The sequence below is a fragment of the Pteropus alecto genome, unplaced genomic scaffold (genome assembly GCF_000325575.1).
Source record: "Pteropus alecto unplaced genomic scaffold, ASM32557v1 scaffold25, whole genome shotgun sequence".
Lineage (NCBI taxonomy): Eukaryota > Metazoa > Chordata > Mammalia > Chiroptera > Pteropodidae > Pteropus > Pteropus alecto.
Genome location: NW_006441955.1, coordinates 17459700 through 17472131, shown reverse-complemented (window position 1 = coordinate 17472131; position 12432 = coordinate 17459700). Strand labels below are relative to the sequence as shown.

General features: G+C 35.1%; 1 long non-coding RNA gene across 1 annotated transcript in view; it reads right to left on the bottom strand.

The window, feature by feature from the left end:
- Positions 1–12432, bottom strand: part of LOC112485777 — an 80532-nt gene that overhangs the window by 67179 nt on the left and 921 nt on the right. The gene's annotated exons all lie outside the window — the stretch shown is intronic.

The following is a 12432-nucleotide window of genomic DNA, read 5'->3' as shown; positions in this document are numbered from 1 at the left end:
TTTATGGAGTTATTGTGAAGTTAAAATATTTCAAAAGAAAGGAATGCCTGGGTCTTAGTAAGCATTGAGTAAGCGATGATGGTGAGAGCTTTAGTACTCATAGCAATCCTGAGAGTTAATATTGATTCTTTATTTTGCAGATGAGGAAACTGAGGCTTAGAGACCTTAAATAGTCAAAATCATACCACTAGTACTACCCCCAGATGCAAGGATGTAACCACTAAACATAGTCACTATGTGCACACTTCAACTTGTGCTGCTCACACTGTTGATGATCCATGAGTTATGAAGGAAACAACCTGCACGGTTCTGTAAAACAGCCCTGCCATTAAGGCTGCCTCCCTATTGCATACAACATTTCCAGAAAGTTGAGTGAAAGTATGGAGGCAACCAATATAATTTCTTGCATAGTCTTTCAATAAATGGTAAGTGCTTTTCACTTCTCCATGCTTCAGTTTCTTTTAGCCCTTTTGGCTGCACCTAATCTAATATACCCTGAACCTAATGAGAAATGAGATAATTTGTCAATTCAAAATAATTCTCAGCCACTTTCTAGTCTGAAGGTTATGCTTTTATCTCCTACTAAGAAAAGTTTATGACTTTTTAACAGATATTTTATTCTGAGTGTGGTAGGCAGTTTCTAACATGGCCCCCAATGATTCTCCACCTCTTGCTAGTTAAGCCTTTGGCTAATATCTTTCCCTTGAGTAGGGGCTCCACCTTGTGACTTGCTTCTAATAAACAGAATAGGGCAAAAGTGATGGATGTCACTTCTGAGATAAAATCATAAAAGACTATGACTTCCGTCTTGCTTGCATCACTCTCTCTCGCCCTCTCACTTGCTCACTGTAATGAAGACAGCTGACATACTGTGTGAACTACCCTACGGAGAGGTCCACCTGGTGAGAAACTGAAGGGGGCCTCCAGGCAATAGCAGTAAAGAATTGAGGTCTTCAGTCCAACTCACAAGGAACTGAATCCTGACAACAACTACAACAGTGTGCCTATACAGAGACCCACTCCTGACAAACTTTGAGAACACTGTACAGCCCAATTTTGATCGCAGCCTTGTAAGAGGCCCTGAGTCAGAGGATCCTGTAGGCCAGACTTAGGCTCTAGACCCCCAGAAATTTCCAGATAATAAATGTTGTTTTAAGCCATTAAGTTCTGAGATAATTTGTTAATAGCAATAGAAAATATATTACTTTTTCCTGGTTTTTTTCTATTTAGTCTCAAATCTCTGCTTGTGTGTCATATGATTGACCAAGACCACACTACTAAAAATAAACCATCTCTGAAACAACTGTTGCCATATAGTACTGTCATTACCTGATTCCTTTTTTGCCTATCATACTACACTATGAGCTCCTTGAGAGCTAAAACTGTATCATTTGACTTTATTTTACAAAAGCAGGAACCTCCTTATTTAATAATCAAAATATTGGGAGTAAGGTCAGAAGCCAAAAATAAAGTACAAGCTCAGGAGAAGCAAAATGTTGGAAGGTATGGGAAGGAGGAAGAGAGGCTGTGATCAATTCAGACTTTGAAATCCTGCAAACAAAATAATCTGAATGATGATAATGCGTAAAATGTGACAGTACTCTGATAAGCACACAAGCCATCTTTAATTAGCCCATAAGCAGAAGCTTGTCAAAGGCAACAGCCACATGTGGAAGAATGAGTGGTGAGCCAAGCTCCCTCCATTTTGAGAAAGCAATCTAGAGCTAATTCTGACAACCCAATGCCTAACGTTTCTTGACCTCAAGAATGAAAGTCCAGGACCAGAACATCATATCCAGTTCTATTTCCAGACACGACATGATAAAAGGATGTGGGGGCGGGGGGGGGAACCTTGACACATCACTTAGAGCAGACTAATAATCAAAAAAAAATTGTCTATATGAAGTCTTAGGAGCATAACTTTAAAAGGTCACTCTTACATTGCATTAAGAAAAATCAATTGTTTAGTATACCTTATCTGCCCAAGTTGACATGATCTTGATGAGAATTCATTTTCTCTAACTTTTTGGGACTAATTCAGAAATGGTATAATCAGTTTTTAATAACTATTCTACTATTAACAGCTTAACTATTTCCTTTGTTGTCCTTGTGTTTTCATACTTTGAATAGTCAGCAAAAATATTAGGACATCCATGATTTTCTATTTTATTGTTACTTATAAAATGACGGATAAAATTAGAAAGAGACTATATCTTATGGAAGTAACACACATCATAACGCAGGGGATTGGGGTTCAAGTCTGTCAACTAATGGTCACTGGCGCCAATTTAACAACACCACACAGGTCAATAGTGTTAAAGCCGATTATGAGACAGCATAGCTATGGAACGGCATGGCTGTGAGGGCGAGGCGGTCCTGCTCTGCTCAGGTCTGCTCAACTCTGCTCCATCTGTTCCATCTGCTCTGCTCAGCATCTACAAGACTTCTTTGGTGTTTCAGTTCCAGCCAGGGAAATGCAGTCTTCCATCTTTGGTGGAAAGGGAAAGCACACTCTCCGAGCCAGTGGCGAGCTGACTTATACAGAAAAAAGTCCCTATACATGATCCCTGATTGGTCCATCGCCATGCATATGAGGACTCCAAATCCTTGCATTTGATTGGTCCAAAAAGCACTGTCCTGATTGATCAGATAGAGCTGCTCTGATTGGTCGGTAAAGATGCTAATGAGATATATCTGTGCAGCTCCAAGTGGAAAAGCGTCAGTCTTATTGGTTGAAATACAGTTCCAGGAACTCCTTTATAAAAGCTGGCTCACATGACAGGAACACTGTGCAGGAAGGCAGTTCAGTGCAGGAGGCAGGCAGCTTAGTGCAGGATTCTCCCTGAAGTGTTGTTTGCGTGAGAGGCCTCTGTTTAGAAACAGCTGCTAGGCTCTGCTTTTATATTTGAGCCCATTTAGCCACCAAGAGCCCTTCTTAGTAGATATCTTCTTTGTCAGGGTCCACAAGTCTCAGATACTCAGTTAACAAAATGTGTCCTTAGATGATACTTGACTTCTTTATGGCATAGTTTCTTTTAATCAATTAATTAATTAATTCAAATGGTATGATATCCGCTACAGAATTTTTGTCTGGATAATGAGAGATGATAAATGTGAAAAACCTTTGATAAGGTTAAATGAGCTGTTAAATGCAAATTATAACACAAATATCAATCTGCATTTATAACCTCCTTCAAGAAAGAACTAATTCACCTTCTTTAAGAAACTTTCTCTAACTCCAACTTCATCAGCAATCTCATTGCCACTAGAGTTTTCCATCCTTCTTGTGTGGTTTATGTCATCATGTGCTTACTTATTATAATAATTTTCATTTAAGTTAAAGGTACAAATGTAGAAAAGGTTTTAACATAAATATCAAAGCGAAGTTTCACCTTCCCATTAGCACCACGTCAATGTGTGCCCCCAGATAACTTGTCGACTTCTCCATTAATCTGATTCTGTATTGTACATCTAGAATATTCCAAAACACCATGTCTCACACCAGTGACAATTGGCCAACACTTTCAGAATCATATTTTCCGGGATACATGATAGCATTACTTCCAGAAAGCTAAGAGTTTGTTTTGGGGAATCAAAACCTCTCAGTTTCAGGAAAATCTCTTTTCTGAAGAGACAAGGGCTCATGAAATGAAGAAATGGAATGTCTCCATTCTGGCCCTAAGAAGCCCAAGTCCCTCTATCCAACTTTACCTAACACTTGATTGGAGCTGGGCCATGGGACAAGTTTCCAATACACAAGTCTACTCTGCTCAGAAATGTAAGCGAACTGTGAGGACATCGTGCTGAACACTTCTGACTGCCATCCACAAACACCCCAGTGAAGTAAACTATGGAGGTTAGAGAGCCCAACATCTGAAGGTCTTTTTCTTCTGCTATAGGAGGAGCTCCGCTCACTATTATTTCCTCCAAAACTCTTCTCCTTTGTATCTAAGGAGTTCCTCTACATTAGGCACAAGTAGAATTGATTTCAAATATTCCACAGCTTAAGTGAAACTTAGTTAATCGAGATATCATCACTATTTTCTCAGGGCTTCTACTTCCACTATTTCATTGTCCCAGATTCAATTTCTCCTGTCTTTTGGTAACTAGTGTAGTGAGAGAGAAGCAGAAAAGGAAAAACTGATATATAGCCCACCATCTCCACAAGGATATCTGAGGATCCAACCTCAACAGGAACAGGACAGAGATGCTAAATCACTAGGATTGGATAAAGATGTGGGACATATATACAATGGATTACTACTCAGCCATAAGAAAAGATGAAATACTGCCATTTGCAACAACACAGATGGATTTGAGATAATCATGCTAAGTGAAAAAAGTCAGTCAGAAAAACGAGAACCACATGTGGGATATAAAACTGAAAGCAACATACGAACAAGACAAACAAAAACTCATAGATACAGACAACAGTTTACTAGTTACCAGAAGGAAAGGAGGAGAGGTAGGTATGGGTAAATGGGGTCAAATATTTGCTGACAGAAGGAAATTTAACTTTGGGTGGTGAACACACAATGCAATATATACATACACACATATATAAACATATGTATATATAAATGTGTATATATATGATGTATTGTTGAATTGTACACTTGAAACTTATTTGATTTTATTAACCAATGTCACCAAAATAATTTTAATAAAGATGAAAATAATAAATCACTAAGTCCTTAGCATAACAGTCCCTTAATTGTAATCATGGTGCCGTATCCTTCAGTACTTCTCTGACATGAAGGCATCTGCCAATTCACCCAACCTTCCAATGTAGGCACTCTTATCCCAGGATACACCAGTCATCCCTCACTATTATTCCAGCTTCTTGAGAATATAAGTCAAGACCCCAAAAATTGTACTGTTTCACAAGGCAGGAAGGGATTCCTAAAGAAAACAGTACATTTCAACTAAGGTTATGTGGACCTACAGCACACTGTGCATGCCCTTATTAAAGCACCCATCATGGCATTGTATTGAAATTATTCCAGTTTTCCCCATTAAAATATAAACTCTTTAAAGACAGGTACCAGATCTTACATTATTTTTTCAGAGCTATACATCAGTTCATGTCTTCTGAACTGAATTGAACTGAGAGTAATGTTCTGGGAAATTTTAAATCTCTGGTTTATACTTGCTATATCTCATGTTATCACAGTAGAAAATGTTCCTAAAAGCTTTTTGAGGAAAATTTTAAGCATTTTTTCAAACATATATGTTCTACGATGTTGAATTTATAAATGTAAAAATCATTCTTATTCTTTAGCATTGCTGACACTGAAATTTTCAAAAATATATCCATATCTTAGTATCAATGTATTTAGAGTCTATTCTTTGACTTGATGTTATTTAACTGCCATAATAAGATTCTCTACTAAAATAGAAAATCTATTACTTCTCATAAAACAAATATGGTAGTAGTACAAAATAAGATTATAAAAGACTGTGGGTTCTTGAATAAACAGTGATTAGGAAGTATATTTTCTATATTAATTATGATTTAATATTTAATAAAATATTGAAACTAATCAACAGAGTAATATAATAGAAATTTCTTTAAGTGAAAAGTTAGTCATCTCTTTTGTTTTAGAGCATTAATCATATTCTTGCTTACCACTTTATATTAATAATAGAGGTCCTCATAATAATAAAAACAACATAAACTCATCTCTTTGTAGTGATTATTGATGGCCCCTTGATTTCAGAGTAGATAAACATCTTTAGATTATGTTCTGTAAAACTAGCCATACTCATAGGAACCAAATGCTATCCCAATGCATTTCTCTCTCTAACATTGCTCCAAACTATACTGACCCAACCACAAATACACATAAAGAACTTCCAGAGGTAAAACTTCTATTTTATTTCACGTGAGAGTACAATCTAGATCTCTCTAAAGAGACGGTCAGGTTGCTTTTTGGGTAACTATTGCAGTTCATGCCATGTTCCTTGACTCAGTCCACAGCCTTTACTGAATAGCCACAATATGTCCACCAACTCCTTCATGGAATCCAGTCCAATAAGCACTTCCCAACACTTGAGCTCACTGCATCCTTGAAACTGTGGTCATTCAAGCACAACCATTCAGAATGTGGCCATTCAGTTATTCTTCTCTAAGCATTCCGCTTATAAGCTCATCTACTCATATATTTTGTAATACCTAGGTTCTCCATCAGAGGATCTAGGTCCTCATCTGCTGTCACTCCTCCAGAGGTCTAGAGTTCACCTGCAAATAACCTGGAAATAAATTATCTTGGCATCCCAAAACACTCTTGTCCATGAAGATAGAAATCTTCATTTCACCATCACCTTTCAGTCACACTCCTTCTTCTCTGAAGACTTTGGACTCTACAGTCTATTACTTCTCCTTTTTTTCATGTTGTCCGGCCAAACAAGATTGTTTATTTTCCTCTCACCGCGCTATATAAATGTACTGAGAAGCCAACCTGAAGGAATAATTACAGAAATGAAACTCCCAGTAACAAGAAAAGAAAGCAAAAAATACCTGAGAACAAGCTAGCAGAGACATTAAATTAATATATCCTGTACTTGAAAGTCATGGTGATTTAACTGGAAAACTGAGGATAAAATCAATAATGAATCTAACAAAAATGGGACTGAAATTTCACAAGGACATTTCACAACTGATATTTTTTATCTTTTCATAATAGAGAAGAAAAATGGAAGGGCTCTGGAAATAACACTGCAAGACAAGCAAATAGATACCTGGATCACTATCAGATGAGAAAACAGTAAAGGAAAGCTGCTGACAGATTTCATCGAGAATCATTATAATAAGCTTGGTTCAGGAGAGTGTATACATATAAAATTATTTATTAATAATTAATTATGATGCATGGTAACACTTCCTTATAGTCAATCACTGTTTTTACTCATTTGTATCTGATTGGAATTGTATATTAATTAGGTTCTTGATATCATTGAGAGTAAAGTATGTAAACTTTTCCAGGAAGTCACTCTTTAGAAAATAAAAAATATCATTGAAGTGGAACAATAAATCAACTAGAGAAAAATAATGCTTTACTTATAGGGAAACATTTATTCAAATGACTACAGAGTCTCATAGAGGCCAGAAGAAAATGCAACAACATTTATAAAATGCTGAAAGAATATAATTATTATCCAGAATTCCGTTCCAGAGAAAATATCTTTTAGGAATGAAAGTGAAATACAGATATTCTCATAAGAAGGTAAATAAAGAGAATATCCTGCCAGATTTGTTCCAAAAGAATTGTTAAAGGAACTTTTTCAGACAGAGGGGAAATAATACCCACCAGATGCCTGAGCATTGAGAACAAAGAACAATAGAAATGGTAAATATCTGGGTAAATATAATGGATTTTTCTTATCCTCTACTGCTCTTTAAAATATGTTTGATATTTGAAAGCAAGAATTATAACACTGTCTGATGGGGTTTTCAATGTATGTAGATATAACACATAAGATAATTACAACATAAGGGGAGATAATAAAAGAACCCATATGGTGGAAAGGTAACTGGGTACGTGATGGAGGATAAACTATAGGGATACAAAAGTATATGTAAAGATTCCAATTGTAATGTGACTGTACACAGGACAATGACTTTTAAAGTCAGAAGCAAGATTAATCTGGAATAGATTGGGGAGTGGTGTAATGCAAAATCCTTAGAAAGCATATAAGCATCCTCATGATCTGACCTATGCTTACCTCTCCAGCTTTATGTCACTCTTCCTTTCTTTGTACTCCAGTCCTATAAAAATTATTTGAAATTCCCCAAATATTCCATATTTACATATCTTCATGACTCTGTATAAGCTACTCCTTCTCTTGAGACTTCCTTTCTTCCTTTTTCACCTGGTTAACTCCATTTGTGCTCACAAAGGCCCACCCCAAAGTTAGGACTTTCCTATACATTCCACATAGTTTATTATGGTTGCCATGGTGCTTAAGAAAATATATTATCCATTTATTTAGTTAGGTATTTAAATAATGCATTAACATATACCCAATATAAAAATTCCAAAAAACAGAGGGGGAAAAAAATAACCAAATCTTTATAGATGCAAAGAATAAAAACTTTACATGGACTTTTCCCAGATTGATGTGTGTTCTTCCAGGTTTTTTTAGTATAAATTTACATACACACATATACGTGTGTATTTACAATCCCGTACACACAAATTTGGTAATACTATATGCATTGTTTTGCAACTTCTTTTTCACTTAAAAATATCTATCCATTTCAGCACACACATACATACTCCAAGGCATAGATATGGCACACTTTATGTAACCTGTTCTCCTTCTGATAAAAATTTAGTTTACTTTCAATTTTTTTCACTATTTAAAGAATGCTCAGGTGAACACCTCTGTACATAAAAAAATCACATATACTTGTAAGCTATTCCTAAAAGTGGAATTTCTAAGTCATAATGCAGGCGATTTCAATTTTGCATGAATTCTGCTATACTGTGTATCAAAACCCCATGCCACTCATTTACTCAAGTATTTACTGAATACCTATCATGTGCCAGGCACTACAATAGACACTAAGAATTTATCAATGGACAAATATATTTGAAATCCCTTCTCTCATGGAGTTCACATCACAGTGAATCAAAGCAGATGATATACAAATAAACAAATAGTATGGTAATGCTGATAAGATCTAAGAAGAAAAACGAAATGGGATAAAGGGACAAAAAGGACTAGGATTTATAATCATTCCAAAACAGTGCCCCTTTTGCCATGCTGCCTTACATGTGATATTATCAATAATTCAATGTGAAAAAAATGAAATACATTATTTAATGATCAATTCCCTGAATATTAATGAATGCATATTTTTTAATAGCTTACCAGACCATGCAAACTGTCATTGTACCTAATAATTTCATTCAATAGTCCACAAGATCCTTGTAAGCAATAACTGTATGCTTTTACTCCTCAATCTTAGCATAGTACCTGGCATAAAGCAAGCTTAATGAATGACAATGTAAGCAGTATTTCATATATAAACATATTTGAACTATTTGTAATGTAAATTGTTAGATACATATCTAATGTCATTTATATACACATATACTATATACATATATAATATTATCTAGTTTAAAATTTCTAAAGGATGCTATTAAATCAATAATATAATAAACTTATAAAGCAGTTAAACTAAACAATAATGAAAGTCCTCTTAAATCAAAACATCACAAGAATAATTGGGAAATAAATGAACAAATTTTAAATCATTAAGAATCAGTAAAAACTGCATTTTAAATGATCTCTAATACATTATCTTATTTAGTTTTATCTCGGTCCCATTATTAGGATGATCTTAATTGATGTATTAAATTAAAAGCCCAAAGGTGAAATTACTTTTATAAATAATATTTAATGATCCAGAACAAAATCAAACTCACATTTATAAAATTTAGTATTACTGTTAAATAGTGTTCTGGCATTGATGAATTTATTGTAAATTACTGGAACTGGAAGAATCTTAGAAAGCTACTTCAATTCCTTCATTTTACATATAAGAAAATAAAGAACCAGGGAGCTGACTTGCAAAGGTCTCGTAGCTAATCAGTGGCACAGCTAAGTTAGAATTAATATTCTTTGAGTCCTTTCTAGAGCAGTGCTCTTTCTAACACTACCAAGTCTCTCATAGATATGAGAAATTCTAAACTTAAAAATGGCTTGTATTTTAAAAACTCCTGTATAAATCACTTGTGGTTAGAACTGGGAATGAATTTTTCCCCTAGAAATAATTTTTAAATTGGGCTGAATTCCTAAATTAGTCTCCAAATAAAGGTGCTCTGGGGAACTAATAGTCCTTTAAGTCAAAAGTCTGTACAATAGGGAAGAACAAAAGTTAAAGGAAGGGCTATTTTTATGTATAGATCTTTGAACTTCACAGGGTAAGTTCTCTGAACATGCCACTAATGATTTAGTTGAAAATGCAAGATGACCTGCTAATCAGGTATTATTGTGATTCTGGCACAAGTTCCTTTCATATTCTAACTTTGTAAAAAGTATATTTCGAGATTTTTTTCCTTCTACTTATGGTATCTGCCAGATATTTTGTAGTCCCTAGCCTCACCTGTGTGCCTACCTAATTCCAAAACCTTCCTATAGGAGCTGGAAGGACTTTCATAAAATATGGAAGATTGAACATTTTCATTGGCTTAAACCCAACACAATAACTGCATCCAGGGGAACTTAATGTTCTTTTTAGCTTAAGGTAATCCAGGTCCACCACCAGAGCTGGCAGTAGTGTATCTCCCTGAACTTATGGACCATGTATGAAAGGAGTGAAATGCTTAAGAAAAATCTGAGTACTATAAGGCAGGTAAGGGAAAGGAATGCTATGTAATCAATCAATAAATGTCCACTAGACAAGGAAATAATGTTCCTTGCTCTATAAATTTCCTTCAAGGCAAACCGTCATATATAGACTTCATACAGTCTTTTCTCATGGAAAAGTTCACAAATTGATCCCTCATCTGTAAATCCCCTTCTACCAATGTTACTGTCATTCCGAGTTAACCAGATTTCCCATGTACATACTATGCTATAGTTACAGGGCAGTTCACCAAAGGATTTTTTTCTGATTTGGGAATTCATATATACATACATAAATACCCATGTCTTAGAAGAGTATAATTGTACAGTTAAAGACAAATTGATTTTTAATGAATAACCTTTTATTGAAAAACATAAAAATCACACTAAATAGGGGCAAACTCAGACATTTGACAGCTATATATAACAATAACATTTTCCATATACAATGACTATAATTCATTAATAAATTTTGCTCTCTACAGGACAGTATAAGCCCTAAGCAGAGTTAAACAAGAATAAAGAATGGGCATTAAAGTTCAAAGAAGAGTAGAAGTCTATGAAATGACATATGCTATAAAGACTAGAATTTCCTACAGCCTCCTCCCTGTTTAGAAGCTAGAAACACAGCAATGAAAAAACTAGCAGTTTAACTCTATGAAGTCTTCAGAGACTCAGGCTCCTCCATTCTTAAGAAAGAACCCTCCCAAAAATTGTTTGAGGAACCCAAGGAATCAGGATTTTAACAAGTATCACGGGTGATTCTAATACAGGTCGTTTATAACTGATGTAGGGGAATGAGGAAAAGATGCTAAAGTAACTCCTGAAAACTTAATGAGAGAAATAAACTATGAAATTGATAAACAGTTACTAAGAGCAGAGATATGCAAAGTTACTAAAACCTGAATACTCACATTTCACAAAACTCTGACTTAGATATTTTCTTTTCTAAAAAAACTCAATGTGAAGATGAATGATGCAGAGTGAGTCCCCAGACAATATGGAAGCACCTGAAAGAGTCTCAGAGGCTTTCTCAAGATATGACGCCAACATCTTGTTGAATACTTTCATAGAACTTCTCTAACCACACTTTATGAAAAGTTTAGATTTACTTTCATTGTTACCCTTTAAAATGTTTCTGATGATACTTTATAATTTTAAATTAATTTTGTGCTACAGATAATAGCCCTGTCAGGTTATGTCTTGGAAAGATAGGTAATACTAAGCTATGACTACTCATATGAAAGTCTGTAAATGAGATAATTTTCAACTAAGGAGCTGGGCAAAAATACAAAATAAATTCTGGCTTCCACATTCTCATCTCCATTTTATTCTTAAGGGAAATGGGAAGCAAAAGAAAAGAAAACCCTAAGACAGACAATGTGTCATAAAGCTGGGTAAGAGTTAAAACTATTTGGTAACATCTATCACTGTACTTCTTTTCCTTAACTCAAATGCAAAATTAAAATCATTGTTGGTGTTTATTAAGTGCTTTATCTATTGATCTTGATCAGAAAATAGATATATCTCCATCTAAATCATCTTAAGTTCCACAGCTAAGGTAAACTACTCTGCGAGGGACCAAAATATTGCCACCCTAAAATATGCCTTTGATATTGATTTAAGCTGGTAATTAAAAAACGAAAGACTTAGAAAGAACCTTTGACCTTCCCCCTCTTACTTGCTTAAAGGAATTCGGGTAGGAAATCCTACTTAAAGGAAGGGAACATCATTTTAGCATCATAACATAAACTAAATATGGTGGATCGGGAGAAATCTGGCAAAGCCTGTTTGTTGAAATCGGCCCAGGAAGAATTCACATGTTTGCTCTTTCTCATCTACCTGTAAATTGCCTGTTTTACCTTTGAAATCCCAGACCCCTGCCTTTATCCAAAATGGCACATAAGCCTCAACTGCCCGATGTCTCCATGGGTCTCATGTTCTTATGGCACCCAAGCATATATATCTGTAATAAATTTTGGACATTTTCTCCTGTTAATCTGTCATATAAATTTAGCCCAGCTAAAACATAGAAGGTGGAAGGAAAACTAATTTCATGCCCCACGCTGCAGA